This window comes from Haemaphysalis longicornis, unplaced genomic scaffold (genome assembly GCF_048455015.1).
Source record: "Haemaphysalis longicornis isolate Haplotype H1 unplaced genomic scaffold, Haemaphysalis longicornis Haplotype H1 scaffold_4, whole genome shotgun sequence".
NCBI lineage: Eukaryota > Metazoa > Arthropoda > Arachnida > Ixodida > Ixodidae > Haemaphysalis > Haemaphysalis longicornis.
Window position 1 is genome coordinate 145,872,768 of NW_027526361.1, and position 27,872 is coordinate 145,900,639.

Consider the following 27,872-nt stretch of genomic DNA (forward strand, 5'->3'; position numbering starts at 1 on the left):
CTCTAGGAATCCACTCTGGCACCCTGAATGGCCAATGGTCATCTTGCCTTCGAATTACATGCCCTGCCCACATCCATTTCTTCTTAATTTCTGCTAATATGTCCTCAGCACGCGTTTGTTCCCTGACCCACTCTGCTCTTTTCTTGTTCCCGTAATGTTGCAACTATCGCCTTGCGATCCATTATTGGCTGAGTCTTCCTCAATTTAAGTTGAATCCTCTTAAGGGAACCTGCAAGTTTTTGCCCCGTAAGTGAGTACCGGTAAGGTGCAGCTGTCATACCCAGCGTACGGAGTACTAAATCTCGTTATTGTTGCGCCAATGGGACGGGAACTGAAGACGGTGGAAGATAAAGTACGTGCACTACCTAATCCTAAATTTTCGCACTTACTCCATGACGTGCTGTACAGACAAGAGGCTTCGTCTGATTGGCCACTACGAAGCCAATCAACCAAACATAATTACCTTCAGTGTCTAAACCCGCCCGTGTTCCCACACACGGGGGCCCTCCTTATTTTTAAAAATAAATGACCGGGCCCCGGCCGGGCCTGGGCTTGAGACGACGGTCCTGGGCAGAGTTCGGGCCCGGCTCACTTATTGACGCCCGGGCCAGAGCCGGCCACGAGCAAAGGGTCACGGGCCCGGGTCGGGCTCGGGCTTCATTAAGCGGGCTCGGACCGGGCCCGGGCCTTGAAGCAGGCCCGTGCAGGCTCTACTGCAGGGTATTGACGTCGTTCAGGCGAGTCCGTTTGCCGCCGGCTGCACAGAGAGTCTCGTTTTCTCCACCAAGCGCAGCCCGGAGTTTTAGCTGGGCGTAGCGCTCCGCAGCAGGGCGCAGCTGTTCGTGTTTATATTTTTATATTTTTGTACGTAAGTAACTTTGTACTCCAACCGCTCATATCTACAGTATTATTTTATAAGCTTTTTACGTTCAGAGTGCATATTTCAAATTGTTTTTATGTGTAACGTGTGCACAGTAGCATTGAATTTACGGTCAATTTTTTTTTGTTTTGCTGCCTGTTTTGTTTTACAATTTAAAAAAAAATTCCTCATGGATGTCTTGTTTGAAATTATTAATGTTAAATATCCCCAATCTTCCTCTATCATTTCGTAACTTACACATTTGCACCCATCATTTTCTGTGCAAGAAGAAATGTACTTATAAACCGGATTATAGGTCGAGTGGGAATATAGGTCGACCCCCTACCCTGAGGTGGGAAAAGTTCACAAAAAAAAATAATTCGTCCAAGAGTCGTCCAAGGATGACTGCTTCGCAGTCATCTTCCATGCCATCAGGCGCGTTGCTGATGAAGCACTTCCTGAACGCTCGTGTAACCATGTCGTCGGGCAGCTTGACACGGTCGCAACCGGCCCGTATAGGTCTTTTTGTTGTCGCCGGCTATCCACTCATTGTACAGTTCGCGGAGCCGGTCCGCGCATGGCCTCCGGAGCGATCGTGAGCGAAGTTCCCGGACGAAGTCCGCCACTTTGTTCTCCAACTCGGGGTGGACCGCTTGTCGTCCACGGAACGATCAGTTTCGGGGGTTGCACGCGCACAGCTTAGCTTTCTGGCTCCGCCATTACCGCACACATTTCTCCGAAACGCCTAACTGGCGTTGCGCCGCCATATTCCCATTCTGCTCGGTGACTCAATCGCCGTCAGCTTAAACGCCGCGGTGAACTGGCATCAACTGCCGCCACTCATCTCAGAACAGAGACGTACAGAAATGTACGCACGCAGGCACAATAAACGAGTAAAAGACGAAAAACTAGCGAAAAGCGAAATCAAATAAAAGCCTGATAGTGCGAGAGAGCTGTCCGACACGAATGGCAATGGCGACGGACTGCGCTTGCACATTGTTGCCAGACAACCATTTACACATTTTACATTCTGCCAATGACCGCTATATAAGACGAGGGGTGGATTTTGTACGGATTTTTTGGAAAATAACTCGACCTATATTCCGGTTTATACGGTATTTCCTGGACTACCCTGAAACAACCGGCGTAGCGCTCCGCAGCAGCGCGCGGCTGTTCATGTTTATCTTTTTATATTTTTGTATGTAAGTAACTTTGTACTTACACCGCTGATATCTACAGTATTATTTTATAAGCTTTTTACGTTAACAGTGCATATTTCAAATTGTTTTTGTGTCTAACGTGTGCACAGTAGCATTAAATTTACGATCATTTTTTTTTTATTTTTGCTACTTGTTTTGTTTTACAATTAAAAAAAATTCCTCATTGACGTGTTGTTTGAAATTATTAATGGTAAAAATCCCCAATCTTCCTCTTTCATTTCGTAACTTACACATTTGCACCCATCATTTTCTGTGGCAAGAAGAAATGTATTTCCTGGACTACACAAAAACAACCGGTAGGCCCTAGTTTATGATATTGTATGCATGTAAATACATTTTTTTACTTATAGAGCTCATTTTTGCCGTGTTATCTTATCAGGAATTTATGTTCCAATCGTATCTTTTAATTTTTTTTACCATGCGCAAACTGGCGTTGATCTGTTTGTCAATTTTTGTCACTTTTTTTTAATTGCATATTTGTTTATTATAATTTGTAATAAATCTGGTGTTTGAGATTATTATTGTTAAAAATCCCCATTCTTTTTCTGTCAGTCCGAGTCTTACACTTAAACATCAGTCATTTTTGGTCGCAAGAAAAAAATATTTCCTGAACACCCAAAAACAACCCATTTTTTCGCGGTCACAAAAGCGTTAACAGGTGGGAAGCGGTTTATTACAAGATAAGCTAACTCTGCTTCAGAATGTGCCAAGCGAATAGAAATGCCGCGATTACAGCGCGCTAAACAGTAATTACAGTATGTATGCAAACGGAAAATGCAAGCGGAATGTATGCAAGTGGATAGGCATAATTGTCCCTACACACCCCTACTTTTTCCCATCCGGGCGCTGCGCCAAACATGGTCACAAAGTTAAGTGGGTGCCGCGGCTGGCCCATGGTTCATCACTGAGCGTTTTGTTCGGCGCGAAACTACGTTGCTTCATCATGAGTTACTCCTGGTACGGACCCAAGGCACTATGCGTCTTCCTTGCAAATGAGAGGCCTAAGCTTTCTTCAGAATACGCAAGTTACCAGTGGGCAATAATTTCTCACTGCCGCATTCATCGGTCTTGCAGAGCAGGGATTGTTATCGGTCACACATGCAGTTCGTCTTGAATAGCACGTTGCCTGTCTTGTCACAGATACACAGTGTGCGAACTTGAAATTCATAAAAATCAGGATAAAAGATATGTGTTTTATCTTGTGAAATGTAAAGTAGCGCTGATGTTTTAGAAAGGAAACCTTTTCCGTGCTGTAATAAATGCCGTTTTATGTTAGCTGCTCCATGTAGGCGAAGGCGTACGGTTAGCAAGGAGGAAATGTGTAACAAGAGGTTTCTTGCATAGCCCACGTACGTACGGTCAAATGTTCGCTAGTACGAGGCAAGCTTGAGAGCCTGTGTTTATATATTAACCTTCCTAATAAAAATAACTGACATTTGTTATTGTTTTCAATTTTTCAATATTTGTCAGTATTTTTATGCAATATTCCTTTTGATTCCTATTTAGTTTATTGCTTTTCGTAACCTGATATTGTTCGTTTTCTGAACCTCCGCTTAATCTCTAGACCAGAGATTTCTACTTTCTTCTTACACTGCTCCCTCTTAGGACACATAGGGGAGCTGGCAGATTTAAACAGATGATCAGTCACTTAGGTCACAGCTTTAACACAACAGATGATGTTTCTCGGTTCTATAAAGTCTCAACTGCGCAAGTTTCGCGAAGTATTTACGTGAACCCTATTACTTTTTTGTCACTTCTAAGGCCAGTAACACATGGGAAAAAGCAGGATTTGTTATTACAATCTGAGGTTCCCATCCTCCTTTCAGTAATGGCACAGTCCCAGGACTGCCAATCACATACACTTCTCAGATGGTGATCCATTACTGCTGCTCCAGCCATTTCTACTCCGTTAATAACATGCTCATGTAGGTAGTAGTACGCCTCTTATACACATTATCAACCTGAAGGACTAGGTCCAGTGTATACGCAAAATACGGTTGGCCAGCTTCCGTTGCGTTGAGCATGCATGCTCCTCTTGCAATAATTCGGACCCGGCTTCCATTCTAACCCACACCTTAACTACCCAGATTCACGTCAACGACTTTTCATTTTTCACATGACATTTCCTGAGAAGTTGTCTTTCAATCGAGTATTTCCTCACATGTTTTGGTACTTCATGCAATAAGCTTTATTAGGTGACATCTGCAAATTTTTTTGTGTTATCCGCGGGCATTTGATGGGAGATGCGTCAGCCATCTTGAGGGCGGTCTCGTTGAAACCCCGACGCTAGATTTTCAGCTTGCCTACTTCACTGACGTTTTCGCACAAAAAAGTCTCGATGTTAACGGATAGGTGTAAAGCTGAATATTTGGCTCGAAGGGGTGTGCACTTAGAACACATATATTCTTAATTTGTTTTTCAAAATTCTAGAGAAGTGCCATATCTGACAAGGTTCATTATGACGAGAATTTTAGAATAGGGATGCCAAGTATACGTCATAGCCGTACTTTTTGCGGGTGCTTGTGGTCATTAGCTTACGTACCAAGTTACCTGGACCATTACACTAAATTGTTTTAATTTTTATGCATTTATCGACGTCCAGAATTGAACTTTGCCTGTGCAAAGGCACGAGCGTACCGTCACAGGCCAGCCTGTCAATAGAACCTAAATGGCATATCGGTCATATTTCTATATTTTAACAGTGGTGCCGTTGATATTTGAACTTTTTCGCAAGTCTGGTGAAGCTAATTGGTCACATGGGAGCAGAAGCAGGTTCCCACATTCACTTGCGGCCTCGCAGACATGCCTTCTGGGGCCCACCAGTAGAGGGCGCAGTGGTCTCGCAAGATGTGATTCTTCTCCCTCTCGCTAAGGGAGGGAGCCTGCCGATGATGGCGTTTAGCTGCCGATTCGCTTGAGCCAACCGTACAATTTGCGCATCAACAGCGCTGCTGTGCTCAAGCGAGCGCCCGTTGAGTTCTAGCCGATACAAGAGAAACACAGCCCCGTCGTTTCAACTGATTTTACACGACCTCGTATCGGGCTTAGTTTGTACTTTAAAACAATGGGTATTTAAATATGCGTTTATACGCATACAGTGGCATTAACTTTTTGTCATTGTGTTGATAGCGTACAACGTTCGGATGGGAGTCGGCAAAAACCACTGTACCTTGCTGCCAAGTTTTTTAAAGGTATTCTATGGACCGTGCCTTATCGCACACCTCTCTTGAAATGTGGTGTCTTAAATTTTGAAGAAACTATAATTAGATGAATTGATTATTTATTTATTGCGAGGTTTAACGCGGTGACGCTAGACAGGCGATTACAATCGATTAAATTCTACTACCTCGGGATCGTTAATGTGCGGCGAAATTTCGTACACACGGGTGTTTTCGCCTATTGCCTCGCCGGGAAAAGCGCCCGCCATGGCCGGGAAACAAACCCGCGTCCCCGGGATTGGCAGCGCAACGCCTTAGGCACTGCGTCACCGCAGCGGGTAAATTAGATGAATTGATACGCTGTTCTAAGAAATACCTAGGAAATAAAAGCAGTTCCCAGTTTTATGAGAAGTAGTAGGCATAGTATTGCATTCCGCGAGCGAAAACAGGGCGCAAAGAGGTGCACGGCGTCTTGATATGATGGCTTCAGAATCTAAATGCAGGCGGGGAAATTGCGGCTCACGGTAGATACGTGGTCTCTGGTTCCAGGAGCTTTTCTTTGTCATCCGCATGGAAATCAGCGCCTTCCTTCTGGAAGCGCAGGGGAGGGCAGGGAGCGAGGACTCTATTGTTCGGAATACGAATGGTGTTACGTTCCTCAGTGCGTCATAGACCCGAACTGTGCGTTGCCGTTGCAAGAAGTTTCGTTGGCTGCCAACATTCATGAAAACGATTGTGCTCTCGCTATTGTTGTCCCCTCCTTGAATAGATACCGTACGCGGAACTGAATATGAAATGGCGATTTTTTTTCTGTACGCGAATTATTTGATTTCTACAAGTTCAAAAGCACTTTTAATATGTAGAACGCGATCAGTGAACTTAATAACATGCGGCCATAATAGTTACAACGTAGGAAGTACCGCCGGTTGGTTACAGCCTTTGTGCCCTCTGTTGTATACCTTCAGAACACAACTTCCTGATCCGAACCCACAAACCTTGAAGCGCTTTGAAGAACTTCTCCACATTTAACTTTGTCCTCCATCTATCCCAAAAATTTACGAATCTATTGCATATCCTCTAAGCTCAATCAACAATAGATACGACTGGATGTGAACATACTTGCAAAGTGTGTAGACAACAATGTTTCATGCTTAGTGAGGAAAAGAGAACGTTTGTCTTTCTGCCCTGCGCTGAACTCCTCTAGAACGCAACGTCACACGCAACAGCGCAGTTGCGAGGGGATACCGTGCCGCATGTTTTCAGGCCTTTCGTAGCATGAAAATATCCATATTATTCACGCAAAAAAAAACAGCTTACGAAAAAATGTATAAAAAAACTTCACATACCTGAATTTTTTGCTACCGTGAGAAACGTGACTTAATAAAAGTTCTCGCTACCATTCCATCAGAGCGTATAAGACCGGCCTGCGCGAATTTGTAATTGCAACTACCTTGAGCCACCTCATGTGGGACTGCCTCCAGTATCCTAGTCAAAGAAACTACACCACACGGTGCCTGGCTGCTGCAATGGGCTTCTCGTATGTCCGTCGGTCTGTCCGTTCATACATTGATTTAGCCCCCCATTCATTCATTCATCCACCCACCGACCCACCAACCCATACATCCATCCATCCACTCATCCATCAATCCATCCGTCTATCCGTCCGTCCGGCTACAACGTGGAGGTCCAGGATGCACTGGGGAAGTGCAACCTTCGTGTAAGAGTTTAAATTAGACTTAATGCTACACGTAAGGCTTTGCCTTCGTCTCAAACGTTTCTGCTGAGCTGTATCCAATACTGCTATGTGCAAGTCGAATGTAGTGCCAAAACACCCTCGCACATATACCGATTTATTATACGCAGCGAAGACACAACCGATTCCCCAGTTTATGCTTCGCAGCATCAAATAGACATTTTCCCTAACAAACAAAAAATCGGCCAGAACCGTTCTGTTCTGTGCGGGTTAATAACCAGTCAAGACGTAGCACTTCTCGCGAGGTTAGATTTAAGCTCGTACATAAACTTGACTGCCGCTTCTTCCCCTTCCGCCACCCTTTCAAAACAGGCGGCCTCCTTTTCCCTCTCCCGCCGAATTCCGAAAAGCGGCTCTCTTGAGTTGCCGTTTTCCATGCTTTTACGCGTTCACGGAGAGCACTCAGGTGCGGTTTATATGCACTCATACGTCATTTCCATGTCTACGCCAGCTTTCCAGCTGCAAAATAGGTATGATAGCTACGCGTGTATCGTTTCACCATGACGCCACGTTTTTAGCACAAAGCGGCAGCAATAGCGGATTCGCCGGCAGAATATTGTGGCGCCACTTCCTCTCGCTGCTGCATCTCTAATAAGACGGTGAAAAGAATAACGCCTTTCCATTGCGTTCATTCTGCGGTGGGCGACATCACTACGGAGAAGCCGTTCACTCGGCTTGCGAAAGCAAAATAAGAGCGCAGCTCCGTCAGATGCCTGTAGCAGCAGGCCGAAATAGCGCCACCGCTGAATCAGTTGCGGATAGGAGGAATAGATGACAAGCCGGCACTTCCGCTATCATAATTAGAACGGAAGAAGACGGGGAGGGCAAACATCACCGGCCTTATCTGCGGAGGAGAGCTGTATGGTGAGGCCTTTGGCTACAAAAAGGTCTTCGATCTCCTTCAATTGATAATGCTAGGAACGATAGTTTTATAATTTATTTGGGGTATACTGGGTAGTTCTGTCACAACTTTCGACATACGTTTGCTCAATTTCACCATATTGACAGCCTTTCTTGCATAGCTCAGTGACTTTGATTGGTGTTGCACTTGAAAGTAACGGCTTCCTGCAAAAACTGAGGAAAACATGTTTGGTCTAGTTCTGAAACGCCCAAAATAGTGTCCAACAATGATCACAGGAGTGCTGCCATGAAGACTAAGGCGCGCAAAGTGCGTTTTTATGATCTTCTGATATACCACTTTGGTGTGCCTACGGGTATATATCCAGTGGAGTTCACAACAACGTTATTTTTTTTTCGCTTTTGACAGACGTCCCCGCAGAGATCGTCATCGTCCACTTCAGGGTTCAAGAATTTTGTAACATTTAGAACAGACATTCCCACTGTTTGTATGACTGTCATCTTGAGAGACACGGGTCTTTTTATAGGAAGCAAAGTTTGCACATGGCCTAGGGTCAAAAATATTATTGCATTGCAGTCCAAACTCTCCGAATCAACCTTGTATGCGCCATGTAATTTCTATTTCAAAGACATCGAGAATGCGACATTTGAGAGGTTCTGCAGAATTTACCTTTACTACATAACCTCCGTACAATATTAGGTAGATTTAAATTATTATACTCAAGTTGAAACTTTCCCTACATAAACTTCATAAACCACAGCTTGTCAAGCTTGCTTCCATACACATTGACGACAGGCGCGGATGGCTATTCACGAAATGTAGTCAACCTGCTGCTTCAATTTATACTTGCTTTCACACAGCAACCAGTCAACCATCTTGTCTTTACTGTCTATCTGCCGCTCTTCATAGGCACACATCTCTTGACGTTCGTGGTGTTCCCTCATCATCGCACGAATACAACTTGGATGCCCAGCCTTGCGCACGTGCGGGTTTGTGTTCCAGAATAAATAATTCTCTCCTCGCCATACGCGCATATGTATAAAATGCGCATTGCATGCTGCACGTCCAAGACTAGACTAGACAAGACTAGACTATTTTGAACGTCCTAGACTAGATGCAAAATATCAAGTAACCTGTCATTGTGAAATGGGAAAACATAAAGTACCAAGGCCAACGTAATGCAATAAAAAAGGCAATACCCCGAGTTCAGTAAATAAGGAATGGATTACCTCAATCGGACACAGTCATAATAGTTAAATATTGCCTGGATACCTTTTGAAGAAGTCCAATAAGAACACTGCATTTGTTACTCTATAGTTGAGAGGAATAAATTGGTCCTCATGGCATAAGTATTGGTTTAGTAGAATAGTCACACAAGCGCTCTAGATTCTGCGCTCAGGAGTATTCAACGTGTCAGAATGATTACAGTGAAAAGTCCTATCATAATTTTTATAAAGAACTCCAACGCCGATGCATGAGTAAGCTGCGTTATTATGGGTACCTCATAACCTCTAACCAAGTGTCGAAATAGCTGGTTATATGCTACTCGTCACGATATTTATTATAGACAAACACTCTTTTAACGAACCTTGTATTTCTATTAATCTCGAATATAGATTAGGACCTTCAAATGGTTATTATGTGCATTTCAAAACGACGACAGCTTCATCAAGCACATCATGCACGGCAAGCAGTACCCCCATTATTGTGGAAGCTGCCTACAGTTTGCCGTTTGTTTCTAAAGATAGTAAATTCATCAAAACTCTTTGAAACTTCTGTTTGTTGCAGCGCAAAAACCTGTGTTCAAAGTTCATAGAGGAGTGGTCGACCTCTCAATTTCGCCCTGGTAGCAGCTCTATCTACTACTACGAGATCCTGCAGTTCAATGTCCATCTTTCAATCGTTCTTGAGGTAGTCTTTTTTTCTCGTTTTCCACCGTTCTGTTGCTACATGAAACATATGTGCACAGAACGGAGAGCTACTCAGACTTCCAAATTCGACTTGTTCAGAAATGAAATAGGTGAGCCTTGGGCAAAATAAAACACGCACTATTGCAATTTCGACACGCGAAAACCCCACCTCCGCCAGAACAAAACGCACTTACAATATTCTTTTGCAACGTGCAAGGTATTTCGCATTGTTTCTTCTTGAGCTTGAAGTCTATCACACAGACAGTTGGTAGTGGCGCACGCGTTCTTCAGAAGCAGCGGGGACGCTTCTGAATTTCAATTTCCCAGAGGCGTAGATTGTCCCTGTCTTTTGTCATTGAAGTGGTTCCCGGACTCAAACTCTGTGTTTTACTCTTTGAAAAAATGGCAGGGCTTGGTTGTTTGATACTTATTCGTATGCTGGCTTTCATTTCCACCAGTCAGCGTGCCCTGTGCACTGGTTGCAGCTGTTTGGAAAACACGTCCGCGTGAAACTTTCTTCGCCCAGCGGGTAAGTGGAAAGGGATGCCGTTGGCAGAAAAGCTATGGTGAGCTTCCTATAGGAACGCTGTCTCGACAACGGAATTTAAATATCAAGATATGCATGTGAACGCATATTATATGAGGCTGTGGTTCTGAAGGGGCGTAGAGATTGATATATATATATATATATATATATATATATATATATATATATATATATATATATATATATATATATATAGTAAGGAAATGAGGGCCTCGTTGAGGAAATACAGAAAGATATGGCAGCAGTATACAACGCCAAAGGAGGCATAGGGGTGTGGTTAGGCTCTTTTCTTTTTAACTACGGTTTAATGAAGTAAACATTTTTTTGTTTTTTAATATACAGAAGAAAGAAAGAAAGAAAAACACGTGCCCAGAGTGGGGACCGAACCCACGCCTTTCGACTACATGTCGAATGCCTTACCAATTCGGCAATCTGGGCGACTGTGTTCTCCTTCACTTTCTGGGCTATTTATATTTACTAGAAGTGTATCTGACGCTTGAGGGTGGTAGCCAGCGCCACTCTGACTACACGGGGAGATGGGGACCTTTTTTTCAACCCCCGGGGCGTGACTCGAGCGTATACAGCCTGTCATGAGCGGGTAACTGGCGGGAAGCCCTCTTATGCTACCTAGGCATCAAGGCTGCCAGAACCGAGACCCTCGCTAGGCTTTCGCAGAATAATATAGTAAGGAAATGAGGGGCTCGTTGAGGAAATACAGAAAGATAGGGCAGCAGTCTACAACGCCAAAGGAGGCATAGGGGTGTGGTTAGGCTCTTTTCTTTTTAACTACGGTTAATGAAGTAAACATTTTTTTTTTGTTTTATATATACAGAAGAAAGAAAGAAAGAAAAACACGCGCCCAGAGTGGGGACCGAACCCACGCCTTTCAATTACATGTCGAATGCCTTACCAATTCGGTAAGACTTCGGTAATTCGGTAATTCGAGACTAGATCGACCCCTCGGTAACCATTTATGCCGAATTGGTAAGGCATTCGACATGTAATCGAAAGGCGTGGGTTCGGTCCCCACTCTAGGCGCGTGTTTTTCTTTCTTTCTTTCTTCTGTATATTAAAAAACAAAAAAATGTTTACTTCATCATTAATCGTAGTTAAAAAGAAAAGAGCCTAACCACACACCACACCCCTATGCCTCCTTTGGCGTTGTAGACTGCTGCCCTATCTTTCTGTATATATATATATATATATATATATATATATATATATATATGGGAAATGAGGGGCTCGCTGAAATAAGATAGGCAATAAAGGTTGGCAGTCAAGAAAACCACGAAAAGCAAAGGGGTGGTTGTGGTGGGTCATAGAAACAGATGAAGAATTTTTATGAGTCAGAAAGAAAGTGGTGAAAGGTGGTTTCTGTCTGAATGAAAAAATTCTTCATGTGTTTTTATGACCCACCACAACCACCCCTTAACTTTCCATATATATATATATGTATATATATATATATATATATATATATATATATATATATATATATTCTGATTCGCTACATGCTTAGCGAGGGCCTCTGTTCTGGCAGTCTTGGTGCCAAAAGTAGCTTAAGAGGGTTCAACGCTGGTCGACCACTCTCGACATGTCGTAGACACTCGAGTCACGGCCCGGGGGTTAAAAAGAAGGTCCCCTTCACCCCGAGTAGTCCTAGTGGCGCTGGCCACCACCCCCAAGTACAGGAAACAAGAAATACCTAACATAACTGCCCAAGAAAGTGGTGGGGGAACAGCCACGCCGGTAGCGTAGTGGTTATCGCACCAGAACGGTATTCTGCAGGTCGTGGGTTCGGATCCCAGCCGGCGGGCATTTTTTCACCACTTTCTTTCTTACTAAAAAAAATCTTCATCTGTTTCTATGACCCACCGCAACCTCCCCTTTCCTTTCCGAGGTTTTCTGGACTGCCAACCCTTATATTCTGTCTTAATTCACCAAGCCCCTCATTTCCCTATATATATATATATATATATATATATATATATATATATATATATATATATATATATATATATATATATATATATATATATATATATATACAGAAAGATAGGGCAGCAGTCTACAACGCCAACACTATATATATATATATATATATATATATATATATATATATATATATAGTAGCCTCGGTAAAGCCGAACGAAACGAAAATCCTCCACCGAACTGGTATCTTTATTTTTGCAGGAACTGCAGCCGAACCCTTCGATACGGTAGTATTTAGGCCCGCTGAAGGCGAACTGGAAGTGAAATTATAAAGGGAGAAATATCTGTCACTGGTTGACGACTAAACGGTTCCTCTACCCGTTGTTGTTCTACGAGTGATTCTATTCTTAACTCTACACGTGATATCAAATTCGTCGGCTCTCACCGACCGTTTCTCTTTACAGCAACCACAAAAATCGCTACTCTATGCATTGTCACAACGGTTTGAAAGGTATGTCAGCCAGTGCTGCAGTGAAAGAGACTAGATCGACCCCCATCTCGGCGGTTTCTTCAGCCTCACCCAACTATTAGCTCCGCCAATTTTTTTCAGAAGCACTAACAAATAAGGGAAATTTTACTGACGTCAAATGAAGCCAAGCAACATCACATAACTCTTTGGCGGACCCATGTTTTGCGGAAGTCTGAACGATGTGCTCGGCATGTAGTCACGAGGCGCTGTGTGTCGCCGCCACGGCGACACAAAAGTCCACGCCCTCCCTTAGCGAAAAGTAATACGTTTGAAATACGTACGAGTACGCTTGAAGTGCACTTCAAATATGCTTTGTATTTGTAAATGTATTTTAAGTGCATTAAAAATTGCATTTTCTCAATTTTTAGTAAATATTGAAAATACATTATTAAAAAGACGGGAAAAATACAGTGCTTTTAAGTACCCTCCAAATAGATTAAAAATGCACTGAACCTCACGAATGTGCGCTTAAGGCATTCAGAATATATTGAAAATGTATTTCTTCCCGCCAAACGATCATGGTGTAAATGCACTGTAAATATTATAAAAATACACTTACCTAACTACATTTAGAGCAGCACTCTGAGTATGCTTTAAAAGTGTGCTGAAGCATGGAAATATACTCCGAATATATTCGAAATACATTTCAAATGCCTTTTACGTTTGTCGAACGAACATGGTAGAAATACACTCTCAATGCATGAAAAATACTTATAGAAAATACATTTTAAATGTATTCATAAAGCTTTGCCGAAATACATTTCGAGTACACTACAGGCGCTGCTTCAGTTGCTGAATTGTAAGATTCACGTAAAGCATATCTTAAGTGCCGGATAAAATACATCTCAAATGAAAAAACGTACTGAGAATTTCTCCTCGATGTTTACTTATAATAAAAGAAACTGAGGGAGATACTCTCAGTTACTGCGCTGTCTAAAGCAGACATAACTCTGCGTATTAGAGAGAAACTCGGCGTACAAATATGTAAGCGGCGGTGTTCCAACGCAATCGGCAAAGAAAGAACATCGAATTCAACGTGTATATATATGTACGAAAACACTTGCACTTTGCCAGCGTTGTTACGACGGTATCGCTGTGGAGGCTTGGAAAATTTTCTTTTTCTGAAAAATATTCGCCTTAGATGGACAACCCTGGCCATGCTTGGGAGGGCGAGCAGCTCGGCGCCTTTCACTGCCGCTCACTACCTCCTCCTCTGTGCCCGGCACCTGCGGCGCGAGCTGAGCGGCGCACCCCGCCTTCACGTTTTGTCTGCCTTCGCTGCGTTTCTTTTGCCTGTCCTCTTTCGGACTCCTCAACGCGCGGTCGTCGGGTGGACGTCTGCTTGGACGGCGCGTTGCAGCGGCGTTGGCCGTCTAGCCAAGGTAAGCACGATATACCGGCTATTTGCGCGTACGGTGTCACACTACAATTAATTGACGTATGTTTGCCTTGCAATCGAAGAGTGCTAATGCCCTTTATAAAATCCGCACGTGGTTGTTAAGCTTACCTCCACCTGCGAGCAAGATTTCCTACCGTAACTACGCCGTGCAAGGGAATGTACTCACAAATCAACGACAGCAAGAAGACGTAAAAAAATGGATTTTAGTGCTTTCCTTTTTGCGCCTAATTTTTAGCTCCGGCCCTGCTGAGTGGACGGGGGACTGTTGCTACGAGTTTCCTTGTAGATCGAGTACTCATTGAGGACTAACACTTGCATTAAACACATAACCGCCAGGAACGTTTTTAGCACAGCCTGTTCACAGAAAGTCCGCCGTCCATGTTTACGCGCTTAAGAAATTTGCGAAGTGTATCCAGGGACACAGCTTTCTTTTGTTTTCTGTTCGCAGCAGCCGCTCACAGCTGCGCATGTTCACAGCAGCCGCCGTACGGGGAAGGAAGCCAGTTTGTGGCATACATTCATCCGACTAATGCGCGTGGCCGGGCCATACGGCGGGAATCCGAGCAGCCTTCGCGATTTTTGTCGGTCGCATGTCGCCGTTCTGTCAACTAAAGCCATGAAAGAGTTTATGCCGTCTGTTTCGAAGTGACCAAAAGTGTTAAAAGCGACCCACGTAATTTTTGGTGCATGTGGCAGTAGCGAAGGTGCTTCATGCCCAGGGACTACAAATTATTTTTCCATCTAAGACAAACTGTATGAGAGTAGCCGCTAAGTTACAATCAGTTTCTGTTCCTATCGCCACCCAGAACCAAGAACCAGCAAAGGAAGGAAGGAGAAGGAATGCGGGTGGGGAGGGGGACTTCGAGGCAGGCAACCAGTTCCCTGCGCGAGACCCCTCGGTTCCCGGAACGGGTCCCCCGGGCGGGTTCGTCTCTTTTTGTTCCTTGGATTGCTCCCCCCAAAACTTCGCGAAACTTCAGGACGTTGGCCCCTTCCTCTTTTGTGTTTCCTTGCAACTTTTTCCCTCCTTGCTGTATTCATTTCGTAGCGCATTCACGAACACGTGTACGCGTTCCGAGAGGCCCTTCGGCCGCTCGTGAGTAACAGACACGCGGAACCCGACGCGCTAACGCTGGACCACGCCACCGGAGAATTTCAGAAATGTGCCCAAAGGCACCGAAAACAGCATGGGCAGCTTGGCGGTTGTGTGTGTTTAGAAGCCTCAATTTCCCATTTGCGTCTAAAGGGTGTACTTAAACGAGTTTCTTTTAGGTGTCACGAGTATTTATGAAGCAACTATTTTTACTTGATGGTCCCTGAAGCTAACAGGTGTTTATATTTTTTTGTATGTTAAAGACGCGAGCATTTACAATTATTTTCTGCGTTGCTCCCGAATTAAATGATGACGTTGTCTGTGTACAGCAAAAAGTATAAAATTACCTGCTGGTGATGTGCGGCGGAGAGCAAAAAAATTACATGTGTGTGCAAGCACAAATACACGTGTTCTGGCGTTGCTTGTTTTAATTGCTTCGGTTAGGTGCCTACGATATAAGAGCTTGTTATTTTAAGGACAGCGTGAAATTTTTCTTGTTTTTTGAAATAACCTTACTTTGCCGTTCCTTTGAAAGCATTGTTGAGTGCACACGCCAATTTAATGACATTTATGTAAGCTTTCTACTGCAATCCTGCCCATGCATTTTTAAATTGTTTCGCTGCGCACTATTTTTTTAGAACGTAATCTCCGAAGAAGGTGACGCCGAAATATGGAACACATAACAATAATTGTAGTTAATAAGATTACTGCCTATCTTATTTTATTAGCGTCCTGGGAGGTCACAGACCAGTTTTGTCCTAGTTAATTGGAAAACTAGAATTCCCACCGTTTCAAGTTAACTCAAGCGCCTAAGAAAGAGAAGTAGTAGCATAACTCTAAGAACTCTGTTGCATGTTTGGTAACGTTGTTATCTTAGCTCTGTCTTTTTTTTTTTTTCTAATTTTCGCTAATTTTTATCCCTAGACAATTTCCAAACATAAGCCTCCCCTCCCCCCCCCCCTTCCCGGCCACCATTCTTTCTTAAAAATGGTATTGAAGATCCGATGCCGCATGACAATATAAACTATGCTTACCATTACATAAATTGCCTTACGTCCTTCAAAGGGGCATTGTTTTCACGGCGGGTTTTTTTTTTTTTTTTTTCTCAAGGAGAAACTAAAAAATCCTTGCTCGTGAGGGACGTTGGCATGGCTAGAGAAAAGGCCTGATTGATTTGACATTTATTTGCCTCTAAAAAAAAGTGTTTCACTAATATTTTCCCATTTTCTTTTCACTGCAGCTGCTGGTGAAATTTCCAGCGTGGAGAATCCGAAGTACGAAGACTCTGACGCACAACGCTTCATCTGCGCTGGCTACCGAGGTGGCTGAAAGGCATTCATTCCTGCTACTTAGTAATGGCGAAATTGGCCACTCGACTGAGGTGTACAATAAACAACTTTCAAACTGCCAATTTGTGCGCATACATGCTGTTCTTTTCAGTCATTTGCTGGCCCGCATTCCGAGCATGGCCGGTTTACATTTTCACAATGGAGCATATTTTTAGCCTAGTGCCTATTAAACTTTTTGAAACCACACTAATGTAGTTTCTAGTTGAACGTTAACAATTCCACCTAAGACACATTGCCATGGTATCTCTCAATGTATTTAGGTTTTATTTAGTATACACTAGTAACGCATTTTGAGTATATTTGAAGCAGTATTTTCTGTGCATTTAAAATGCATTACTAATACATTTTGCACGTATTTAAAATTACATTTTATGAGCATTTTTAATGCATTTAAAATGCATTAAATATATATTTTTCATGCACTGCTTACGTATTTTTGAGGTACATTTTAAATACATTGTAAATGTATTCGAAATGCATTTGGAATGCGGACAAAATAATGCAGAATAAATACAAAGTTAATATATGTATTAAATGCATTCAAAATACATTCAAAATACGGCATCTTTTCGCTAAGGGCTGACGTCATAGCTAAGCAATGGTTGGCTACTAATAAAGAAATCTATTGTCTCTCTCTCTCCGGACCCCTATTTTTGCCGTTACTTAACCCGAACAGGAGCCGTTATGTTTTCAACCCGCAGATCCTGAACCAGAACCGGACCAAAAAAATAAATGAGGTTACAGGTTCCCGACGAGACGGTCCTCACACACTTTGTTATGGGGAAAGCTCTCTTAGTAGGACCAATGGCATACTTTCACAAAAAAATAAGGCCTCCCATAGACCGCTTCCTCGACCGAAAAGTTCTGATTAGATGCCCGGCACACGGCTCCTTGATAAGAACTGTGGACACACTGCGTGTGCGTGGCACCGGGCTTCCATTGCGTGAAAACGGTTGTAGAGAATCGCCAAAAAGAAATGGTTGTATATAAGCCAGTACACGAATCGACCGTTATTGCGAACCTCAGATTAACAATTTTTTCAGATTAACGAACATTCTGGAAATCCCCTACCAAATGTTCATTAATTTCTATGTAAAAATATTTCACTTCTACCAATTTCATAACGCAGATTCTTTCAGAATAACGTATCGAATATTATCATCATCGTATAAAACAGCACTTCAAAATAACGTATTCCGAGTGTACGAACTTACTCGTGTTGGTGTGAACGACGACTAATGGTGGATATGTAATACTATCATCATCAGCATACTAAATGCGCGTTAACTCTATCGCTATCGCCTACGCTTGGGAGGTTTCGCCTCCATGCTAGCCAGTGGAGATGACAAGATGAGTGAAGGATATAATGCATGGAATGAAGTCGCCGAAACGCTCGGCGTGGACGCGGCAGTCACCTGCAGTGCGACGATGAAGCATGCACGTCTGCTGAACTGACGACTGAAGACATCGTCAATACCGTTCATCGCGATGACGCAACCAGCGACAAGACGACGACGACGCTGAGAGAGGGCCCGCAAGCCAGGCGAAGAAGCCGCGTCTAACGCCGATGTTTTGCAGTGCGTAGCAAAAATGCGCACTTTTCTGAGCAGGTCCACCAATGCCACCGAGGCAGTGCACAAGAACGTGGACAGCTTCGAATCGTTCGTCTTGCAGTAGTTGAGTGGCACACGTCAGGCAAAGATCCATGATTTCTTCAAGTAAACGTGCATCCAGCCCCGCGTTAGAGGTTCACGCGATTGTGCACGTGTTCCCAGTAAAGGTAGGTGGATGCTTTTGATTTAGATATCTGGTAGATGGTTTTACATAGTGCGCGAAAATTGTGGCATGGGTTCGTTATTTGTTTGCAATTTGGATCTACTATCGATTGGACGCATTTCTAGTGAAGGCTGGAAGCACTTTTAGCTTTCGCTTTTCTTTCAACTTTCTTAAGGAAGGGATGGTAAATTTCTGATAATGCGCGGTCACTATCATTCGGCGCATTGCTCCCTTCACGCGCGGTCAACTTCGTGATCTTTTTCTCCCAAGCCCTCTTCCGGCCTCCGCGCCCCTGTTGTGCTAATAAAAAACTCTCTCGATCACTCTCACACGCATCTCAACTCCAGAGCAATCACATCACTATCAGCGCTTCCTACGTGGTCGCAACATGGGAAGAGAAGAAGGGAAGAACTGATATGTTGTTGCCGGTCGCGCATGCGGACTGCAAGGTTGAGCAAGACACACTTCCTTCATCCTGCAGAAAATACAAAACTCCCAGTTTGCATTTCTCTCCCTGCGAAGATTGCCGCCCTAAGCAACGGCGAAGATCGACACCCCAAACGTGCTTCCTTTTTTGCGTTTACTAAAGTGCTCAGAAATGTCTCTCGCACACCTCCAACGTGTAAATACTTAACGAGTGTTATCCGCGGGACAGGTTCTATGGCTAAGCCACTGGCACTCATGCATGTTCGATCATCGCCTGCGGCGGCCGTTTTCTGTCCACGACGAAAAACGAGAACTTCTATGTGTCGATATTCCCAGGGGGTCGAAAAGTTTCTTCCACCATGCATGATACAATGCGAGGCACAGGCATTGCCTCACAGCATCAAACGCGCTTGTATGTTTTACAGGTGTGTTTACTCGGTAAAAGCAAAAGAAATGCCTATAACTTGGTTATGAATTATTCGCACAGAGTTTATACACGAATAGTTTCTCATATTTTTTCCTGCCCTCAGCAATCAACTCAGCGCAAAACGAAGACGTAGTTTTCTCTAGACGTTTCTTCATAGCCTACTTTTGACATAACCATGCTTGTCATCTCTGCGAAATTGGCAAGAAGGCTGCTGCCTAAGATAATCGTTAGTTTCTTAGGATGTGTAGGGCAGACAAGTTTGTACGGGCGTTTTTCGTCTTACGTCAAAGTAGATCCAGCTAACAAGATAATATTTTGGGCCCTGTAGCCACTAATTTACACGATTAATGGAGCATGTATTTGAAGTCTGCGATAAAGAACCATCTCGGGCTTGATTTCTGAAGATTTGGAAAAAATTTCAGAAAGGACTTTCTTATACTGGTTTTGAATGCAGCAGTAAGCACCCCCCCCCCTCCCTCCTTCCCCCTTACCTGCAATTCTACGCATTTTAAGAATTCAACCATACTTTTTTCTATATGGACTATAAAGGGCACAAAATATAGGTTGAGGGATAAATATTACTAAAAAATGTAAACTTCCGTAAGTGTTTCAAAAAAAAGAACAGGTTTGTGCATTTCGGCAATTTTGGAAAGTGTCACGCTTGTAATATTTATTAGAAAAAATTCTCTCACAAGCTAAAAAAGCATTACTAATTTACAAGTATTAAAAGACCCAGCAAAAAAATTTATGCTGATAGCTGTAATATTTTGTCTTCTGTAGTAGAAGAAACTTCAAATTTCATGCGATTTGTCCAATGCGGATGGGGCTGGATTCGGCTGTGCTTTCTCTAGAAAGAGAAATCTTTTCCCTGCAGAAAAATTTTACATGTAACTGCGTGCGGAAAATGAGCTATATGTGAAATTTTTCACCAAAGTAAAGGTGACCAGACACACCTGCCCCATCTCCCGTTTAAGTTCACAAACCTGTCCACCAGCTGGGCGAGAGAGCTGGGCGAGAAATTGGCTGGTGAAGCACCATTCCTTCCTGTGCTTCCCGTGCTACTTGCCTCAATTGCTGAAAATTGGCGCTCAAATAGCGCCACTGGTATGGTGCCAAAGCAGCATTTTAACTTTTTGTTAGTATGTAGTTATGTAGTTTTTGTTGTCCCTCTAAATTACTCAACATTTTCTATACTACGGTAATAATTCATCGAACTGGTTCGCGGACCGGTATTTTTTCAGCTCGATATATGTGTATTGCAAACGAGAAGACGAACGGGTAAGGAACGTCAAGTTTGCTTTGCGTTTCGGCCTGCGGCAAGCCTTCGTCAGGAGGCCTGCCTTCTAGATATCACAATCTTTGCTCAGTAAAACCGCTGTTACATGGTGGTAAGCGAACTGTCAGGGACAATTTAAACGCGATCACAAAACTATTAACCAGAATACAGATATAGCGCGGTTTCTTTAGCTTCAAGTCAAGTTGACGCGCGCCTTAATTGCAGTAACAAATTTGGTAAATGGTTTTCCAAGTATAACATCAGCGTACCCTTATCAGACCTCTGCGAATAGCATTTTTCAATTTGGTGTGTTGTGGTTCACATTTTTTGTTCCCATTTCATTGGTGCATCACCGTAATAGTACCGAACTCCAAGATGACATGGTAGCGTGGTAGGCTAGCGGCTTTCAGGGAAGGTGCCTCCGTTTTGACAACGTGGAGGCACTAGCCAAACATAATTTATTTATTACACGGTTAGTAGAGAAAATAGATGATACACGGAGCACCCCACTGGTGTTCTTACGACATTTCTATTCGAACAGGGCATAGAAATGTTCTCCAAGGCGGGCCAGTACTCACTCCCCTCTCCCCGATGCTTGCTTTGACCATTGACTTTATAGTCCTAAATGCAACGCTCAGAAGAGGCGACGACACGTAAGAGTCAAACACGCACTAGCAAAAGCATCCTCGAATAACCGTAGAGGCGATGGCCCCGACGCCAACCACCCTTAGAGGCCGCTGCGGTAAGTACCTGCATGCTCAATAGTGTTCGGGCCGTACCGCAGCCTTGGTGTCGCAGAAGCGTGCACTGACTTCCTCGGTTCAGCGCTAGGTGCCCTTGACCTCGCATGACTAGTGTTCTGCATATAAGCGCTATTGCACGTCCGTTGTGCCCTGTTTTACCTTGCACGCCGCGTCAACACACACATACCAGGGTTGATACGTAGCACCACATAAGTTTCTTAACTCGAGATAAAAGCCCCATGTATTGTTTGGTAACCCGCATCGGAAGTAAATACTTACCATGGAAGGCAAAATTTTTATGTGTACCAGATTCGGGCTAAGCTGATGACTTACATCTTAGGGCTTGTTGCCGATAGGACTGTCCATGCAAACTCACAGCGCTGTCCTGACTCGTCTTTTATGCGTCTGGGTTTACGGCGCCGTTTTGTTTTTGTTGTGGGTTTTTTTCCATTATGGGCCAAACTTTATAGTTCCCCCGCATTCCTTTTAACTTTTCAGAAATCGATTATGCGAGCGTATCCTCTCTCAATGTTTCAAAATACTTTATGCAGAAATTTTGCCATCCTAGGGACTTGAACAATTTAGTTTCTCACTTTCGAAGGCACGCGTTCAATACTGGTGTGTTCTTGCAGACCTTGTCTGCCTCTGAAACCACTCCGCTCAAAAACGAAGAGCAATTGAACTTCTAAATACAACAAATCGAATTTGTTGAACAAAAAATATCGACACAACGGAGAAAGCCGAAACGCCTTTTCGGTGTTCGAGATCACGTCGCTGAATCATTCTTTGAATTTTTTAAAAAATTGATCGAATCCTCAGCGTCCAGGGCAGAATAAGATATTGTTGGCGTACACGGCCACAGTCTCATTTTTAGTAAAATAAATCTCCAAAATAACAAATAGGCGGTGCCACGACCTAAGGAAGTCCACGTAGGTTTTTTTATCGACCTGTTTTATTCGTTATAACTTTTAGGTTTATTTCCAGAGTTTCCCTTACAATAGTTAATATTTTAAAATCCTAACTTCTCATTACTTCCTTTGGGCGACTAGTGCTTGTTTCATCCAGCTAAAATTTAATGTCCAGGCATCTCTTGTTTTGGCCTTCAAAACAACAGTCGAACACAGAAAGACCAGTGTTAGGGAAGTGCTATGGCTTCTGCGCTGCGTCGACGTTGTCACTGGTTTGTCCGCGCAGCTCAAGCGTGGTCACAACGTTGCTCAGTGCACTCTTATTAAAGCGAAGCTTGCTTGGTCCTACAGATGGCGGTGTCGTTAGCTAAAACGAACTGCAGGAAAACCAACAGAGAGTACATGATGATGATGATAACGTCGAATATGTTACAAGAGACTAAAGGTTCCCGTGGATGTAATCTAGCGTGTGTCCTTTGTGTTATGAAGCCGACGTCTATCCGATTGCGCCATTTCAGCACAGTCGAAGGAGTTTGGAATTTAAAGCGGATTTGAACGCTCCACTTTCAACTGCGACAATGGGGGGCGCGGGAACTCAGCGCTCACGTTAGGGATTCATTTTCTCGCGTCAGAGTCTGGACTTTTACATCCAGGCCATGTGTACTTTGATCGTTGACGATTCACCATTTGGTTCTGGCCCGCAAGAAAGCTGTGCGTTCCAACCGTTGTCTTCGTTAGACAGAGGTGATTTGAATTTTTGACAGTAGCGCACATGCCAGCTGATTGCGCACAAACCCATACAGGAAGTTGGGCCCCTTTATTATGCTACGATTTTCAAGTTGCTCCCAACCGATCTGAGTGGGAAAAAATTGCGAACGTTTCCTTCTCCCCCTTTCCGGTCCCTTCATGACGCACCATTTGTAAGCAGTGTGTTCGATGTTGATTCACTATCAGCTGATGATGGATATTGAGAGGTTGTAGACTGCACACTTGCCCGTGATATCTGTGTAGAAAACTGTCTATTCCTTTAAATAGGAGCGCTATTTATCAAATTTGCCACTCTTTGTTAAACTCTCTGGTGGTTTTATTCTGATCTTCCCTTTCACAAAAAACACCGAAAAGATTATCTCCCGAGGCAGCAAAACAGTACACGAGCTTTCTCATGACTCCACCTCGGTAGCCGAAGGGCTACAAACATGTGCTGCAAAACGACCAGGCATGAGCTGAGTCCCAAACACGTGGATATTTTTCCTATGCAAGCAAAAAAAAAAAGTTTGAAAGGAATATGCGGATGTTTTTTGTTCACAGCATCGAGTTATAATTCATGCATATGGCCTAGGGCTACGTCTTCAGTTATTCACAAAAATAGTTAGAAACAACCCCAAAACATCGTCCCTGAAATTCTTATCTGACGAACAAAAACGCTCACTCCAATGTATTTGTCGCTTGTTTCGTCGTTTTCGGCTTCAAAGTAGGCAGAAAAATAAGATCTAACTAGCTTGAACCTCTACGTTGTTGAGTAAAGTTAGACGAAATATTTTAATTTCGTGTTTCCGGCCGCGGCGAGAAATGTCCAATTTTCATGAATGATGTTCGGTGCTAATGCCTCCTATTGAGCGCCAGTTTAGATGGCGATGACGAGCACAAAAAGAAGCCCCGTACCTGTCCGTCTGAACTCAGTAGCCCGGTGTGCATCATTGTCATTCTTTACTGTGAAACAGTACACCTCTACGCGCCAAGAAAATTTTTGTATCCGCTCAGTGGAAAACTAACAGAATAAAAGAGAAATTACTCCACCGCCAAGAATCTAAGCACGAGAAAAATAGAGAAACGGAGCGAGAGCCCATCGTCTTGCCGACTAAGCTATGCCTACACGAGGAGTCTGGGAGACATATAGTGTACTCAACGAGCATAGCGGCGGGTCTACAAACTGCGGTCATTCAAAGCCTTCGTCTGAAGTGCAAACCACATAATGTATGGTAACGGACTTCGCGTGCTTTGGATTAGCGGTTACCGGACCAGCGTCTGGAGGAAGTGTCAGGGCCTTGGCGGCCATCTATGGAACAAAAGTTAGGGGGAGGATGTGAGAGAGCCATGCCGCGCATGGAGCGCCCTTTATAACCCTTCACCAGGCAGTCTTCTGCGTCTTCTTTCTCCGTCGCTGCTGCGTACGGACGCCGCCCCCAAGAAAGCCAGAAACAGCTGCCAGAGTCTCTGCTTTCACTCTTTGTAGAGCTACGTGTAGGAATTCAAGTGAAGTAACACAGGTAATTGTTGTGGGTGTCGTTTACAGCTCCGCAGTCCAACAGCCATTTTTTTTTTGTTCTTCTGCGGAGATCGCCCAAGAAAGAATAAGTGCGCTACTTTCATTCGACGGAAGTTCATGCATGAAGTAAAGGAGTAAACATAATTTGATAAGGAGTTTATATTGGTAGATTTAGAAAAGGCGCACAAAAGTTGGCAAGAAAGTGTTGGGCCCCTAACTGACGCAGGTGGAGAATATATATTTTCGTAGAATACATGTTTTAAATTAGACACCACATTTATTCTTGACCGATAAAGATCGGACTATGAAGTAATGATCGCCAGGCCAATTATAGACGGGATTGGCGTATAACAATAGTGCAAGTTCGAGCAGTCGACAGTCCGCATTCATACCCGCAGTAAATTAATGAACACCTTGAAAAAAAAATTTCGAATGTGCTAATTCTCAACACCCAGCACGCGATTTGTCAAATGTGCCTTTTTTTAAACAGCTGATATGCATTGGGTGCACCCCCCTCGGTGGCTCAGTGGCTAAGGGGTCCTGCTGCTGGGGATAAGCACGCCAGTTTGAAACCCGCCATGGTGGCCGGTTTTCTGATGGAGGCACAAAGAGAGAAACGCCGGTGCGTCGCAATTTCGGGGAATGTTAAACATCACCAGGTGGTCGAAATTAATCGGCAGCCCTCCACTACGCCACGCCTCATAGCGCAGTCGTGACTTCGGCGTGTTAAATACCACAATCAATAAATGCCTTGGGTGCAATGACATCGGGACAGTGACATTTGACTCTGCTAGTTCGATTTGATGGAAAACATCTGTGAAGATTTACGGCTGGTTTAGGTCGAGTTGTCTACTCGCATTTGACTACCTTTCTGCTCCTAATAAACTTGATAACCAAAGCTTTTACCATGCTCTCTTAGCGAACGCATTGCGCGTGTGTGACCGATGAACTTGTCTGATAGAATTTTGCTGACCGCCAATGCACCTATAGAAATAGCCATCAAACCGTCAATAGAAATTCAGTTATTTTGTTTTTCTATTGGTTTCTTAGTCAAAGTTTTTGTACATCTTGTTATTGCCTCAAATCAATCTCCACGTGGAATCTAACGCTGTCCAAAACACATTTTGTTGCTCAATATATTAGCAAAGAACACAAATAAGCGTGACTCCACCTTTCATATATTTTAGGCTGGCGAGCACGTGTTCTATTCGTTTAATGTATCTGGTCAGAGCGGGAGAAGCAATTACTCCGCCATCATTCCTTCAACCCTTTTAATCAGACATAAATTGGAGAAGGCCCCTTTTTTGTCAACTTCCGCACAGTGTCGGCACGCCACGGTCGCCAAGCCTTCGTGCTTTTCCCGGGAGAATTATTGTTGAACAAAATATGGGAGGCGTTACATGGACACCTTATCACTTGTTTCTTACATTCTGAGTTTTTTTGCTGCATGCGAGACAAGAAGTAACGCACTGAGCTTGCACAACAAAGTATTAAAATGAAGAGAGCTCACCTGTTCCCTTTCAAAGCAATCTGGGTCGCATATCAGTGTGTTTGAACTTTACCCTAATACCATTCCAAGTGCCTTTCAAACCGTGGATACGGCATGATACATTCACTCAAAAAATCATTTTATGACGCTGAACGAAATGAGCACGCTTGAAGATTTTACCTTATGTTTTTATTTATGCTGTACTGCATCTGCCCTCCCTCGGAACAGTGGTTTTCGTATATTTTGAGAATCTACTGCTGCTCCGGATACCAAATTCCAGGGTTCCTTGTGCAAGGAAAAGTTAATTTTACGATTTTTTTCAGAGTTGTGCGATGCATTGGTATATCTGTATTTAATCCGCACTATGAGCCGGCAGGCACGCTCCGATCGGCTGAGATTAAAGGAACGCAAAGCAAAGCTACGCCAATCAAGGCTGTATATTTAAAACATTTTTATAAAACAAGAGCCTTATATTTCCTCAGTGAAAGTGAATGGGGTTAGCGAAGCAATCTTTTTTATCTTTCTTTAGCAATGGAAACCCTGAGATGCGCTTTTGCGACTTCTGCTAATGGCATATTGCAGTAGAAAACGGCACATCAAAGACTTCCTCGAGGAATCAACGAGGGCCCTGCCGCAGTGGTGCGCCCTCTATTAGATAGTTGGGTTTTTAGCCGCTCCTCCAAGTACTTCGTAATGCTTTTCGCATGCTTTCTTCCGTAATTGTTGAGGAAAACATTATTATTATTGGCCTTGAGCTCAACTTTGGGAACCTGTTGTTCACATTGAGTTCTTTGCTACAACCAACTGTAAATTACGTTTTTTTTTTCCTTTCCAGAATAGGTGCCCCTTTCCTATGGCGTGAGCAGTACAATTTCTTCCCGAGACGGAAACATCAGACAGAACACGCCGCTGTTCGCCACCGACAGTGTTCTGAGTTATACGACAAATGGGCGCTTGTGAAATAAGCTCGCCTCGATGTAACAGTCTTATGCTACCGAGAAGCCCTCGGGTTATCAAATACAGCCTTTGGGGTTCTGACAGTCACTACAGCAAAAAAGAGTTTACTTGAAGCATGCAGACGTAACCAAAAAATTCTACTGTGCTTGAACATTCTCGCCTGCAAAGAGAGAAATGGTAGCCTAGATTACAGTTCTAACAAGCAACAATGAAACAACACCCTTCGCAACATTTCCCCAGAGTGGCAAAAGGTGTCAGGACAAATACCATGCACGCCTCCACGTCCATAGCCGACTAGGCGGCGACAGGTACAGTGCAGCTAGTCGGATCACCGAGAAAAGCGCGGAAAACACGTTAAGGTAGCTAATGTTGCCGGCAGAAGACCCAGTGCACGGTTAACACCGAGTACATGGAGGAGAAATAAAGGCCAGAAGCTACACCTCTTTACACTGTCCTTTGGCACCTACTTTGTGGTGCGGGACAAACAAAAAACGCCTTTCCAAGCACCTGCGATTCAATGGTAGCCGCGACCATTACGTCGTCGTGATCAATGGTGAATAGTCGAGCAAGCACGAAGACACGAAGATACAAAAAAAACGTAACGCGGAAGGCTGTTCTGTTCGTTAATGTTGTCCCCTAACGGCAGGAAGTGAACGAAATGGGGCAACGACAAATTTTAGTGCACTCAGGAGCCTTTCCAGATGAAACTAAGAGTGCGCATAGCAAAATTTCTTGTTTATGCATATGGCCAGCCATAGCAATATGAATAGAGCGTCAGAAACAAATACTCCCTCATAATATGTTAATGGCGGGGCAGTGCGTTATATTTTTCTTCTTGTTTTAACGAAATGTCGTTCATTCTCCCACAACTAGAAGTAGTTAATCACTATGCACATGTCTCGCAAAATATTAGGTAAGCCTGCGTTTTCATTGTAAGAATAAAGGAGTATGGCAGCTCTCCCAGAAGGGCTGCTGAAGTCGGGTTTTCGCGGCAAT

At 43.7% G+C, this 27,872-nt stretch overlaps 1 long non-coding RNA gene across 1 annotated transcript; it reads left to right on the plus strand.

Moving 5' to 3' along the window:
* The first annotated feature begins 14,108 nt into the window (after positions 1 to 14,108).
* On the plus strand, positions 14,109 to 16,662 carry LOC144180607 (uncharacterized). The gene is made up of 3 exons (XR_013324475.1): positions 14,109 to 14,149; positions 14,973 to 15,091; positions 16,500 to 16,662. It is a non-coding gene; the product is annotated as an uncharacterized LOC144180607 (long non-coding RNA).
* The last annotated feature ends 11,210 nt before the right edge of the window (positions 16,663 to 27,872 follow it).